Here is a 14545-nt window from a genome sequence, read left to right on the forward strand (position 1 = left end):
GCTCTATGACTGACTCTTTCATGCTTGCTTTTATCTCCTAGAGTTTCATGCTCAAATGCTTCTAAGAAGTGCATCTGGATATCCAAGGTGCCTCCTGAAGCCATGTCATCTCACTATTATACAATTAAGATTTTTAAAGTATAACAGCTTGTTTCCCTAGCCGGTTTGGCTAAGTGGATAGAGAGTCAGCCCTCAGATGGAAGGGTCCCAGTTACGGTCAAGGGCACATACGCTGGTTGCATGCTCAATTCTCATCCCTGGTTGGACCCTTGTGTGAGGCAACCAATCAAGGTATCTCTCTCACATTGATGTTTCTCTCTCTGTGTCCCTCCCTCTCCCTTCCACTCTCTCTAAAAATCAATGGAAAAATATCCTCGGGTGAGGATTAAAAAAAAAAAGCTTAATAGCTTGTTAAGTTTGAGATTTTGTATATGACTCTAATGTACAATAGATTTGAAATTCCAAAATGAACCAGCATTTGTAGAATATGCATTGCAAATTTAAAATGATAAAAGTAAATGTATCTTAATGTTGTGGATCTTCTCACCTCAAGTATTTAAGAGATGAGAGAAAGGAAGGAGAGAAAGTTTGCAGGGAGAAGCTATTGCAAGGAAGACAATTTTTAATAAAAATGATATATCTTTTCCTTTCCCTTCTTCTTCCCACTACTCAAGCATTTTTGTGGGGTGCAGACTCTGACAAGGATCTAAGGAGAGCTTAATATGTGATGCCTTCATTTGGGAGGTAGAGCAGACTAGGATCTGACTCCTATCTTGGAACTCTTGCAAAATAAATGACTCTTTGGAGAACGATGACTCTTTGGAGAATGATGCTACTTTGGGGTCAACCTATATATACTAGGGGCCCAGTGCATGAAATTTGTGCACTGGGGGTCAGGGGTCCCTCAGCCCAACCTGTCCCCTCTCACATACTGGGAGCCCTCAGGGGATGTCCTACTGACGGCTTAGGCCCGCGCCCCACAGGGAGCGTACCTAAGCCGCAGTCTGGCCTCCCCTTGTGGGAGGCAACCGGGCTGGTCATAGGAAGGCACCAGCCCCATCACCCTACTGCTGCAGCCACTGTCAGTCACCACAGCCACCAAGGTGTTTTCATCAACACGGACTCCAGTCCCTTCACCAAGAGAAAATGACAACTTTCTTTAGGCATTTTCAAGATGTGTCTTTCATAGGATATGGATTTCTTTATTTACTTTTTATCCTCACCTGAGGGTATGTTTCCAATGACTTTTAGAGAATGTGGAAGAGAAAGGGAAAGACAGAGAGAAACACTTTGATTGGTTGCCTCCTGCATGAGCCCTGATCTGGGCCCTGGCCAGGGAGAAGCCTGCAACCTAGGTACATACCTTTGATCAGAATCAAACCCAGACCCTGCTGTCTGCAGGCTGAGGCTCTATCCACTGAGTCAAACCGCCTAGGGCAGGATATGATATTTCTTAGCCCCTCTAGCAGCAGACCTTCATTTTTTTCTCCAGGAGTGTGGTGGAAAAACCCTAGATCACCTTTTTGGATTCTTATTACCCAAGTTACTAAGAATATTACCAGTGGCATACAGGAAGCTTAGCCAATGTGCAGTCATAAAAGGTGTTTCCTCTATTGTTCACACCAATGGAGGGCTGGGCCCTGCCCAGGCCTAAAGCCTCTGGCCGAAGCTTTAGGCCTGGGAAGGGGACCTCCAGCTCTCTCTGATCACCGGCTCAGCCCCTGCCCAGGCCTGCCCAGACCAAAAGCCTCTTGGGCAGGAGCAGACCCCCAGCTCCCTACAATCATTCACAGGGGGTCCACTTTTGGCCTGGAGCCTGAGCAGACACCCAGCTCCCCGCCTCCGATGGCAGGGGTCCGCTCGTGCACCAGATCAAAAGCCGCCACCGCCGGCTTTTGGCCTAGAGCCTGAATGGACAATCAGCTCCCCGCCTCCGATGGCAGTGGTCAGCTCTGGGCACCTATGTATGCAAATTACCTGCCATCTTGGTTGGGTTTATTTGCATACTCGCTCTGATTTAATGGTGGGCGTGTCTTGGCTGGTGGGCAGGGCTGGTGGGCGTGGCTTAGGCATAGTGAAGGTGCGGTCAGTTTGCATAGTACTGTTTTATTAGGTAGGATACTCCTGGATATGTAGGGTTCTCTCCTAGCCAATGTGAACTATGTGGAGAAAGCTGTTCTGACTTTTGTCCAATAGCGCCACCTGGAGTCCTGGAGGGAATGCAGCAGCAAGAAGCAGAAGGTGCATATTCAAAGCTCAGGAAAGTGATAAAACAACAGTAAAAACCACCTAGAATAGAAGTTAAGAGAAAAGCACGAGAGAGTTTACAAGCAGGGAACCTCGGGAGAAAACTTCCCCAAATATGTCAGATTCCTGGTTTGAATAATTGCTAAAGTAAGAACCATCCTTACCTTAAAAATAATATCTAAAAAAGAGGGTGGGAGAAACAGTTTATGAGAGTTTAGATGAGTAAATAGAAAAGCCAACTATACCCATAATTTTAATCCTAAAAGCTTCCAGCCTTAAACAAGCTGGTATTAATGTAAGTGGTAAAACTATGCTATTAAATCAAAGTTCAAGAGACATAATTAATATCTGAAACTAAACATTCTAATTACTGAATTGTGTCTAAAATAGTAAAAATGTAAAGTCTCCCTAGAACAAATTTTATCTGAGTGAGCAGAAGAGCCCTCACTAAGTATATTTTAAAGGGGCAATGGGTGACAAAAATAAATTCATTTGCATTTGGATGCATCAAAAAGAGTTGTTCAACCTCCAGGTTATATAAGACCATGTAAAACTTTTCTTAGATGAGCTAATTTAGTTTTCTACTCGACATATTCAAAATAATGAGCTATGTTCTTTGACAAGGTGTGTATGCCTTTACTTTTATTTCCTCTATTTCTTTTGGATTTATGATCCAAAACCTGTGTCTTGCCCAAAGCTGAGAGTAAGGGCAAACATAACCAACACAAAAAAAAAATTCTGTTTCCAAGGATGAATAAGAACTTTTAACAAACTTTTGTTATGAGTGCTACTTAACATTTAAACATTTTACTATTTAAGTGTTAAAAGCTTAATGTTACAGGGAAGAACAGCAATTTCCACACTGTCACCTGCTAGATTTCTGTTGGAGACCTATAGTACACATCTGAAATAGCATATAAGTGCCCCTTCAGCTGAGATCTGGTGAGGAGAAATTTTTTTCTCTTTAATAATGATTGTCTAAGATTAAGTCTTCTCTTTAACTTATGAATTTGGAGATATCATCTATGGTGGGATGCAGTTTTATTTAAGCAATCTGAGAAGTTGAAGCTTACACACTGCTTGCAGAAGAGGCCTTCTGAGTGTGTTCCCAAGTAGATGTAAGGCTGTTGCTTTCAGCTGACTTTGTTTTTCATTTCTTTTATATTTGCTCCATTTGTTGCTTTACAAAATCACCTGAGTACTTAGCTTTAGGTGTATAATTCAAACATGGTGACACTGAAATGGTGTTCAAGAAAACACAATTATCTGGATTTTCAGCTATGTTTTTGCTTTCATTACACACCCACCAATTTTAGTGATTAGCAGACATTTGACCCTGCAAAAAACACCCAGGGAAACATTTGGTCTATGCCAAGGAGTCCTTGATATTTGGTCCTGTTCAAAATGTTCATGGAGAGCCCCAGCTGGTTTGGCTCAGTGGATAGCGTGTCGGCCTGCAGACAGAAGGGTCCTGGGTTTGATTCCAGTCAAGGGCACACACCCAGGTTGTGGGCTTGACCCCCAGTAGGGGTTGTACAGAAGGCAGCTGATCAATGCTTCTCTCTTATCATTGATGTTTCTATCTCTCTCTCCATCTCCCTTCCTCTCTGAAATCAATAAAAATATATTTTTAATAAAAGGTCCATGGAGACATTTGGTCCACAGTTACAGAACTCCTTCTCTTCTGCAAGATTCAAACCAAGACCCATCTACTATCCCCATGTGCCATCACCAGCTGGGCTAACAAGCAAGAAGGGATATTATTGGAAAAACAGACAAAAAAAAATTATAGTATTTTTATGTATTAACCCTGTAAACCAAAACTATAAATAAAATCGATGGCTATTTGAACCCAGGGATGTTGTTAAGTATGGATGTTTTGGACAGGACCAAATATAAGGACCTTTGGCATTGACCAAATGTTTCTATGGACATTTTGGACAGGACCAAATGTCTTGCAATGATTTTAGAATCTTCCCAGCCAAATATAGAGGGTTTTTATAATAGGTCTCATGTAAGAAATGTACATATTTTGAAGCCATATTAATATCATACTTTATCAGCAGTACACAGCAATTGAACAACTTCTTATATAAGTGGAAATCATTTGTTAATGAGCTTGGCTATGTTAATACTGCTATTTGCAAAGGAACATATTTAAGGTATTTACTGATTAAGCAACCTTTTAACACTGTAATAGCAGCTATTACAACTTGCTTGAACCTTTTGTGTAAATATGATAAGATACTTACAATTTTTCCATGTTACGAGGGTTACTTAAGGCTAAAATTTGTAATAATAAAAGCGTAATATGCTAATTAGATTGGACAGCAGAACAGCCTCTGGACGAGGCCGGGGCTGCGCATTGGGCCTCTAGTAATAATAATAATAATAATAGATTAGTTATCTGTTGGCTTACAAACAGTATTTTTATTTTATATTTTGTGACATAAATGTTTTATGAGTACATAACCAAATTATATAAACAAAACAATATATCATATGCTTTTGCTAATTAGATTTATTTCATTTTTAACATATTTATCTCATTGTTATGCCACCTGACTGATTTTCCATTCTATAAATATTTTTCAATCACATTGCTATGTTGTTATTTGAGCAACATTCTGTAATGTCTCATCAAGCTAGTAAAGCAGAAACTCAGTTAATTTTGTCATAAATCCATGGTACTTGCAGTTCATAAAAAGTCTCATTTTCCATTTCTAAATATCTGATGTGGGCTAAATCCATACAGGGTTGGGCACTAGTAGGTTTATACTTACTCATATAGAAAAAAAACAACATTCAGGTTCTGATTATTTTAGCTTTATTAACTCAAAAGAATGCCACAATGGCACAGTGTACTTCACTACAATCGCATTAAGTGCTCAAGTTGCCGGCCTTCTTTATTTACAAATTGTAATCTACTATGCTCTACTCAAGCACACTTTGGCACAGAGTTCTTACCTACTTTTACCCAACCCTGTGTAACTAACATTTTTGTGAAAGAATTTGTGTACTACAGTAATTTGAAAAAAATATTGTGATAGAGCAGAGGAGCAAAGACAAACAATGCTTTAGTGATGGAAAAATTTCTGAGGCAGATATATTCTAACTTTGTCAAAAGAATGAGTGAGAGTTTTCCAGCCTAAAAGCTATAGAACACTTTAAATGGTTTGGCCTCTGCTCTTTCTCCCTCCTTCCCTTCTTTCATTTCTTTTTTTTTTAATGAACTATACCATTGGTTTATGTTTTCCAAAGGTCTTCCAGATATCCATGAATAAATAAGGTTATTAATTCATGATACAGGCATGTATAATGAATATCAGGCACAATCCCTCCAAGAGAAGATAGAGTATGCTCATTAACACATATAGTTTATGCCTGTTAAAATAATCCATAGATTTCTTGCTTTGAGGTATGAGCTATCTTTGATATCTGACTTCCTAGTTCTTCATTTAGATCCAGAATTATACTCTTCTCCCTATTATCTTTCTCACATGTTCTTTACAAAAGTTAACACTCTACTTTTCAATATCCTTTCAAGAAAGTACTTATTTCTCAGAAGTCTTTCAGTATGAAGAAATGCAATAGACTCTTCCTCCATATACTGTAATTTGTCTGTATTTTTAAAATACTAGAAGTTAATACATTTCCTTTCAATAAATCCAAAGTCACCTTGTTTTTCTATAGAACAATTAAAAGGTCTCCATCAGCATCTTTACCTGTCCTTGTAATCTGTGCTTAAAACATTTTGCTGATTGTGCATTCACTCAGGTGATATTTTGAGTCACATTTGTAGTAGATTTTTTACCTACCTTTATACAATGTATAAATCTGTTTCCCCCCTAAAAGTAAAACATTTGGAAAATGTTCACCCCAAACTCTCCTTGTCTCTGTTCCCTTTTCCACTCCCATTACATTGTGCCTCTAGAAAAGTAAAGGATTGAGTATATAAAACAATGACAAAGCATAGGAGTATAGATAAATTAAATCTCTAGGTTTTCAGGAAATTTATATTTCATGGGAAGAAATAGACTCCCCAAAAAATTAAATAAGCTCAAAGCAATGCATACCATGGAGTGGACTGACGATAGGTACTGGAGGATATTTCAAGCAGAAAGAACAATAAATAGTGCCACTGAGTTGCTATTTTTGATCAAACTGACAAAGTAGTCCTCTATGATAAAGTGACTTTTGAACAAAGACCTGATGAGAGGGAGGAATAAGCTATGTGAATGTTTTAGGGACCAGCATTCCAAGTACAAGGAACAGTATGTACAAGGAACAGTATGTGCTCCTGAGTTAGGAGCATATATACAAATGTGTTCAAGATGCACAAGAGGATAATATATATGGAGCTGATTAACAATAAGAATGATGGAGGCTAAATCACAGAGTTACACAGTGAGTAGAAGGGGTAGTACAGTGCTTCCTTATCTTGTTGAACTGAGTACCTTTGCTTATGACTGATATGTATGCATATATGTATATATCTGTATACATACATATTGCAAGGGATGAAAACATAACACCTCTAAATATGCTATTTCCTTTGAGCTGAAGACATTTGAGACTCAACAGCTGTATAAAGAGTATTTCCTCCTTGACTAAAAGCAGAAACTTTTGATATATGAGGACCGCTGTAAATCCCCTCTCTGGGGTGGTTTTATGGCCACAATGAAGACAGAAAGGCAGCACCCAGATGAACCTTCACAAGCAAATCTTACTTTATTCACTTCTGGCATGTATTTACCTTCTCACAATTTGCCACGGTGGAAGCCTAAAACCTTTCTTTTGTCTTGTCACTTCTCTTCCCATGTAATGCTCTTTGTTAAGATGCTATCTATACAGGCCACACTTCTAACCACCCCTCCTAGCTTCTAGTCACTGAGGTTCTCCTGCATGTTTGCACACTACACAAATGAAAGAACTCTGTTCTTGTTTTTTCTCTTGTTAATCTGTCTTTTGTTGGTCTCATTCATAGGCCCCCAGCCAGATAAATTAGGATAGAGGAAACAGGTGTTTTTTTCTCCTCTACAATATCATAGATTATTTAACCAATGTATGCATAGTGTTTTTAAAGGTAATATAATGTCCAAACAGTAATATGAAGAAAACATAAAGTTATTTATAAAGTTACCACATTTTAATTCAAAGGCACCACTGCACTTTATGACACACCAAAGCTTCCAGATGCTCGCCTCCCAGATGTTGAATTAAAGCGACTCTTGCAGCTATAGCTGCAGCCTGGATGGGCAAAGCAACACTTCAGACACTTTGGGTTATGGGAATGTGGTTGCTCAAACAGTGAATGATGCTTGGCAAAGTTCTGATGAAAATACAGTTCTAACGTCACCTGATTTGCCTAATGTTTGTCTTCTGAGAACTAGGAAAGTAATTTACATTTAAATTTAAAGCAGTGTGAGGGTCCGGGCCAGACAATGAAAAATACTGAAACATGCAGGGCAAGTCTTGGCTGTGTGCTTTGTCTTTGAACTTCAGAAGGTCCCACTGTCTGGACACAAAATACTACTGTGTCATACTTGGTGGGATAACCAAAGTACTTTGAAATTTTTTCAAAATTCTCCCGTGAATCTTGGTAAAAATATTAGCTTTATTCTAAGTGTAATGGGAAACCATTGTAGTCTTTTCAAGAAAAGTGACATAATCACATTTGTATCTTAAAATGAGCAATCTGCTGATTAAATATTAAGCTTTAGAGCATGGAAATTTCAAAAATCACAATCAAATCAAATAATTTTATTTATATACATTTGTGTTACTGTTTATATTCTAACCCGCTATGTGAAGTGGACAACTAATTCTCTGCATTTAGAAATGTGAGTCTAAAATTGTATTCTACTTCTGAATGACCCCACTTTAAAATTAACACTATAGCCCTTGCTGGTTTGGCTCAGTGGCTAGAGCTTTGGCCAGCATGTGGAAGGATCCCAGGTTCAATTCAGTAGATAGAGTGTCAGCCTGGTAACTGAAGGGTCCCCGGTTCAATTCCAGTTAAGGATACATGCCTCGGTTGCAGGCTTGATCTCTGGTTCTGGTAGGGTCATGTGTGGGAAGCAACCAGTCAATGTGTCTCTCTCACATTTCCCACATTGATGTTTCTCTCTGTCTCTCCCCTCCCCTTCTACTCTCTCTAAAAATCAATTGAAAAAAATCCTTTGGTGAGGATTAACAAAAAATTAACACTATATTTTTGAGACAACACAGTTTCCTCTCTCATTTCAAGAAAATACATAATCTAGCATTGAGGCAAAACAATGGGTATCATTTTGGCTTAAAAATGAATTTCTGTTTAGTCTCTCCCTGCCCATGTGTATCTCCTGATAAAAGTTTCATCACCCCTTAATCCATCCTGAGAGTGAACTGATGAGGGTAGCCAGAAAGACTACTTAGATCAAGAGATGTGTGGTCCCAGTGGAGATGGTACTCCTCTCTGAACCTTATATCAGACTCAATTGATTTTTAAAAAAATGGTAGTATAGGGGAGATGTTTTTCCCTAGGCCCAATTCATCAAGTATATTAGAAAACTTTTCACACTAAAAAACTTTGTGTAGCAATAAATCACTCAATAGTCTCTATAAAAGAGGATAAGAAAAGCTGCTTTATTTGTTTCAGCAGTTAAATTAGCCAAGAAGAAGATACCAATCTAGGATTTTCAGTCAAATTTCCTTTTTGAACCATCTGCTCAGTTCACCATTGAGTTTATCATCGATGATATGTATGAAGGCATTTGGTTTGATGTTCATGTCAAATATTAACACATACTAACATTAGTAAAATTGTGGGCCCAGTATCAAACATGATCTGTATAGTGTTGGAGGAGTGGGATATTTCATTGAAAAGCAGGGAATCTGTATCTAGCTCTCTGGGTTTACATGTTAGCTCCATCACTAACCAGATGTATCACCTCACCCACCTTATTTTCCTTTTCTAGACCTTGAGTCCCTGACCTGTGAAGGGATTGCTAACCTCACATTTGTTGTGAGATGTAAATAAACAAGCCATGCCCTGAAAATACTTGAACTATACTTGGTGCACTGTAGTCTACAGACAAAAATTTGGCATTGTTGGTATAATTTAGATGATGAGATGTACTAAGTATTTATGCTTTGATTTAAAAAAGAGGAACAAAATTTTAACAGGGTGAATCAGGACATATAAGTATATGCTACATTGTACTTATGAAAAATGTTTCTCTTATTGCATAATGAACTGTGATACTTAAATAAGTTTCTCTCTCTGCAAATGGAAAAGTTCACATCTGAACCTTAATCTCTTCTTTCTGCAGAACAGGCAGTTTTTGTTGGATTAAGGACCGGATGTGTGTTTTGTGGACTGCACATAGATTCTTAAATATACTGCATACATGGCTTGAGTTCATGTCCTTCTGTGAGTTTTCTAATATTTAAAAAGTCCTGAAATGGAATTGAAGAAGTAAAAAAAAAAAATACATTTGAGAAGCAGAGGAAATTACAGAAGTTATGGGGATTATTTAGAAAATAGAACACCTCTGCCTTCACTAAAGCCAGGCAAACAAATGTACCCAAATTGCTTGTCTTCAACTTCAATGTTAATAAATATGTTTTTGTAAAACATTAAAATTATCAGAGAAAGGAGAAAAAAGAAGAAATTAAAGACATTTTCAAATCATAAAACAATCTCTTAATCTACATTTAGACTTTAACAAATATGCACTGTAGGTTTTCTTTTAAAAAACAGTGGTAGAAAAAACGCACAAAATCATTCAACTTTTTAAAGTTGACAAACTATGAAGAAACCCTCAAAAAGATAAGAACATTGCAAAACATCTAGCATATGTTCAAAAATTTACCAATACCATGTTTGTGGTCCTTGAGAAACAAAGGCAAAGAAGATATGGCTCCTGGCCTCAAGTGCTTCCAGTGCATTGGAAAGCAAATGAAGAGTCACAAGAACATTGATGAGTGTTAAGGTGGAAGCACATACATGGAGGACTAAAAGAACATTGAAGAGGGAAGAGTCTGAAATGGAATAGGATTTAATGGAGAGATGAGGAACTCTTGAAGTTTGAAGACACACAGTTGTTCCTCAGGACTCACAGGAGCCATGTACTATAAGCAGAGAAAATGGCAGGAAAATATTTGAATGTCTGCAGTGATACTTGAGAACTATATTAATCTGAAATGAATAAATGATATGCTCTATGAGGTAGAGAGAAAAGGGAAGCATAAGAGTAGCTGGACTTAACATTTCTTAGGAAGAGAAATTAGTACTGGAGTATTGATTCTTCATGCTGTTTTATGTCCTAGTACAATTCTTAAAACTTTTTTTTTGAGGCACTGTTTTCCAACTTTCTCTTGAAAAGGCTTTCCTTGAAACTCTTTAATAACTACCCCTCCTCTGAAGTTACTTAACTGCAGTCTCATTAATAGAAAACAACTTATTTCATTTTGTAAAGATACGACTCAAAATGTAATCCCTTGGGAGACATATTTATTGCCTTCAATCACTTAGAATTATAAAGATACTTTTTCACTGAAGTACACTTTGATATACAAAGACGTATAAAGGATGCTAGGATGAGGATTTTCAGAAAGGAATTAAGCAGACACTTTGAGTAAGGAGAGCAATCCTCACTTCTCCCATGTGGTCTCTGGGCTCATTGGGTTCCACGTAAAGCTGAGGGGAGAATCTGCCTTTTATTTTTTAATTTTAGTTCATTCACACAAACAATTTTAAGTGGGGGGAGAAATTTAAGATAAATTTCATTTATAAAGTTAAATGTCATCCAAAGTAATGGCAGAAAGAAATACATAATAATAATCCTATATAATAAAAACCTAATATGCAAATAGACTGAACAGCAGAACGACCGGTCACTATGAAGCGTACTGACCATCGGGGCAGATGCTCAATGCAGGAGCTGCGCCCTGGTAGTCAGTGTGCTCCCACAGGGGGAGCACCGTTCAGCCAGAAGCTGGGCTCACAGCTGGCAAGTGCAGCAGTGGTGATGGTGGGAGCCTCTCCGGCCTCTGCAGCAGCTCTAAGGAGCAGCGAGCAGGTGGCGGTAAGGAGTGAGGGGTCCCGGACTGTGGGAGGGCACAGGCTGAGCTGAGGGACCCCCGCCCCTCCAGTGCACAAATTTCGTGCACCAGGCCTCTAGTAATAATAATAATAATAATAATAATAATAATAATAATAAAATTATTGTCAAAATAAATGGTGTTCTCTTTTCAGGCTTATGTTAACCCATGAATACAGGGGAAAATGCCAACCTGCTATTACATTATTAGAACTATAGCAACACTAACTATTCATCAAAGTTGTGGATTTCTTAGTGGAGGAGGGTGAAAGGAGGATGAGAGGACCACCTTATTAATTTTATAGTTAAATCCCCTGTTTTGTGTTATTTGTCCATCAAATGTATAAGCCATTATGGTGCTTCCTCCTTACTTGCCCAGGACGTAACTGCCCAGTAATGTCCATGGTTATTTTGTCTCTGGATTGTGTTCTCATCTGCGTCTGCCAATACAACTATCAGTAGCAACAAGAGCAGCGGGATGACTGATGTTCTAGAAACGGTTGTAAAGACAGAAGTTGTGCAAGTCTCAAGAAGGGGGTTGAGGATTCTTTCTTGTTACCACTTACCCAGACAAGTATTTGGCAATATGTATTAGGTGCTTCCTACATATCAGGCGACTTCTTTAGGCAATGGGGACGCAAAGCTGAGCGAACCAGAGTCACTGTTGGAGAAACACTCACCAAAGCCCCAGCAGAAGCTCCACCGTGGAGCAAATACAGGCGTCCAAGTGAGGCAGCTCAGGCTGCTGCTGTTCTCGAATCCTCCCCCTGTTATTAGTGTTGGCAACGACTTCGAGCAAACTCCTTCAATTCCATCTCAGAGTAAATGGGATGAGGTAGTGCTGGTTATGAAAGTGAAGATGAGGTTAGGGTACTATTAAACACAAACAAGCTCCCTATAAATTCATGTTTCAGTGAGAAAGAAATTTGCCTTTGATGGTGGCACATTTAAATATTTCTATTGGCAAGAATCTAAAATTCAGGATGGACCACGGTAGAGTCTTAATAGCTTTGAAACACAGTTTCAAAATAGCTAAGATCAGATTAGGAAATTTTACTGTGATTGGTCATTTCATTTTCTGAGGATAACTGGTTTCTGTGCACACAGTGCCTTAAAACTAACCCACACATGTACATATTATATTTTAAATGACGTAATATAAAAGTCTCTTTTATCTTTCAAAATTTAAAAATTAAATATGTCTGGTACATATATAAATGTATTCAATAGCTGTGTACATGCAATAGTGCATAAAATAAAAGCACTCAGAATTTCTATAAGTGTAAGAATACAATTGGTGTAGTCTTTAAATATAATATGACATTTTTACAATTTTTCAGATAACTTGGTTTATCACATGAAAATAATCAACTTGTAAACATTCTGTATATTATGAAATGTCAAATATGTAAAAGGAAGTATCTGTTTAGTTTATTAAGAGTCAATTAAGCAGGCTTACGCTTAACCTTCTCTCAATGCTTCAATAAAACTGCACTGCATAAGGGACAGATTTCATTACCCAGACAGAAGTGGGAACCTGAAAGCTATTGAGCACCGTAGATGTCCCAATATATCATAATTATAGAAACACCTGTGTTAAATATCTCTGAGTTGATCCACTCTAAAAATATAGAGTGCTTAATAGTTCTGAGAAGCAAACATATTGCCAGCAAGCCACAGGTGTTCACCACAGGAGGACATAAAAAATGTGGTGATGAAGGATGTGATGACATTTCCCAACCCATAATGTACATATATATTCCAAAATGAATGTATGTATTAATAACTGAGTTGATTTTTAAATATTTAATGTGGCATTTAGGGTACTTTTTAAAAGTGAAAAGCAGTACAATTTCCAAAATGCATATAATGTATCCATTTATAAAATTGGATGCAGAGATAAAATCAAAACATAATCAGAATTTTAATTTTTTTAAAAAAACGTTTATTCCTGATAACACTTGAATTGCCTATGCCCTAATTGAATCTAAAGTTTTATGCAGATAAGTAATTATGTGAATGAATCTTCATTACAATAAAATGCAGCTTTTGAATTTTATTAATTCAAGTAACAGCCTTCAGATAAACTATTTACTGCAATAAAAATTATAATGTTTTACCTAAGATTTTATTGTTATTATTCATATAAAAAGTTATATCTACAGGGAGCCATAATCAAATTGCCTCATATTTCTTTAACATGTACACTAATATTTCTATTTAATTCCATGCAACATAAAAATAATACTTAGTAAGGCATTTTGCAAGAGTTATTAATGCCTCCCAGATATTCACGTTTGTTAACTAAACTCAACACTTGATTATCTACACTGATGAAAGGGCAGAGAAGCGTGGATAATTGAAAATAGTAGGTAATTCAGAAAATTGCTATGCAGTCAAATGCACATACACAGAAACACAGTCACACATGTTTATGCAAATATATTCCTCCTTTGTTAGTCCTAGAAGTAAATGATTAGAAGAGGTTAGTAAAAGAGAAGCAGTTTCTGCCAAAGTATGTGCAGATACTAAAATATATGAATTACCATCTGAGAAAACACAGAAAAAGAAATGTCTCTGTTTGTACCTAATCAGTGCTTTCAGTTTCCATATAGGTAATTCAAATCTTTTTCTCTAGTTCAGTGCTATCTGAACTGCTTCAGTCTAAAGGGAAAGTATGGGTTAAGGTTTCACATCAGTTTATTTGGCAGATCTGACTTAGTAGACAAGAGTCAGCACAGTGGACTATAAAACAGAAATAACCAAATTTGGACACTTTTTGCAATAAACATAGTATTAAGGATGTTTGTTAAATTACTTCCAAAGAAACCGAATGCCAGTGGTGTGAATAAGATAGGAAGTTTATTTCTGTTCCATGTTAAGCATGACCTGCTAGGACTGCCAACGTGATAGTGTCTTTGCTCCATAAGATCAGGTAGACATCCAAGCTCCTTGTATTTTGTTGTTCCATCATCTGCTTCCACAGTGTCCTTATAACATGACCAATGATAATTCACCACAACCATGTCTGCTTCTTAGCCCACAGGAGAGAGAAGAGATGGAGGACAAGCAGTTTCCATTCAGTGACCAGAGATAAGGAGCCAGCATCAGATTTTCCAGAACTTAAGCACATGTTCAAGGCTGGCTACTATGAAGACTGTGAGTATAATCTTCAATTTGAAACTCATTTACTCAAGTAAAACTTGGAAATG

Source organism: Eptesicus fuscus, chromosome 4, assembly GCF_027574615.1.
Source record: "Eptesicus fuscus isolate TK198812 chromosome 4, DD_ASM_mEF_20220401, whole genome shotgun sequence".
NCBI classification, from domain to species: Eukaryota; Metazoa; Chordata; class Mammalia; order Chiroptera; family Vespertilionidae; genus Eptesicus; species Eptesicus fuscus.